Raw genomic sequence first — 1120 nt, 5'->3', positions numbered from 1 at the left:
AAGAGCTGGTGCAGACTGGTAGTGAGTGGGACCCCCCCCCGCTGCCATGCCGGACCCTTACGACAAGGACGTGTACCCTGAACCCCCGCGCCGCACCCCAGCGCCCTCGCCGCAGACGTCGCTCCCTAATCCCATCACCTACTTGACTAAGGCCTTCGACCTCCTCGTGGATCGGCCTGTGACCCTTGTGAGAGGTACAGGCCCTGGATCCCGTCCGCCCTGCGAGGACCCTTGTGGCCCCAGCGTCCCCGCGGCCGCCGTCTGTAAACCGCGAGCTCCATAGCCTCGCTCCCCCCCCGCCACCCCTCCAGGAAATTGTGGGGCTCCATGGATTAATTTGACTTCCCCACTGCACCCTGGGCCCTTCCATTGGCTTTCCCTACCCACCGCCGTCCCTCGGCCTGCGTTCTCAGCCTTCCTTGTAATAGGGGTTGTTTGCACTCAAGCCATCTTGAGCCCCTGGGCTTGCTAGACCAGACCCCATCCCACCCCACCCCCAAAGCACACTTTGCTCAGTGTGCAAAGAAGCCCGTTCTGCACGTCTCTCGCTAGTCACCTGCATCTTCTCGGGGTGGCCATCAGCCCCCTCGGTATACACGTCTTCACATGTAGTGTGATCGCTCCAGCTCATCTCCGGTACCAATCAGAGACTGCTCAGTGCATGAGGTCCTGAGTTTGATTTCCAGTACCAAAAAAAAAAAAAAATTGTGCTTAAGCCATCCTTCTATTTCATCCTCCCAGAGCTGGGGCTTTATAAAGGGACCTGGGCTGCATGCAACACTGCCAGGCAAATGAGGGAGTATGATCTACAAACCAGACCTTCGAGAATTAACTGCATTGAAACCAGTTTCCTTTCTTTGAGTATCTTAGAAACATCTCAATACATGGGTTTATCCAGAAGTTTAGTGATATTTCTGCTGCTTCCTGTCAGGGGCTCTTTTGTCTACATAGTAGGATCCCTGTACTGAGCATGTTGGCTTGTGGAACTGGGTTCTGAGTCCTGGTCCCATCTATACTTAAGAATCCAGCCTAGGGGCCGGGGAGATGGCTCAGTGGAGTAAGCACTTGCCTGGCAAGCACAAGGGCCTGAGTTCAATCCCCGGTTCCGCAAAAAAAAAAA

The sequence above is a fragment of the Octodon degus genome, unplaced genomic scaffold, assembly GCF_000260255.1.
Source record: "Octodon degus isolate 3935 unplaced genomic scaffold, OctDeg1.0 scaffold00021, whole genome shotgun sequence".
Taxonomy (NCBI): Eukaryota; Metazoa; Chordata; class Mammalia; order Rodentia; family Octodontidae; genus Octodon; species Octodon degus.
Note: the sequence above shows the minus strand (reverse complement) of the source record.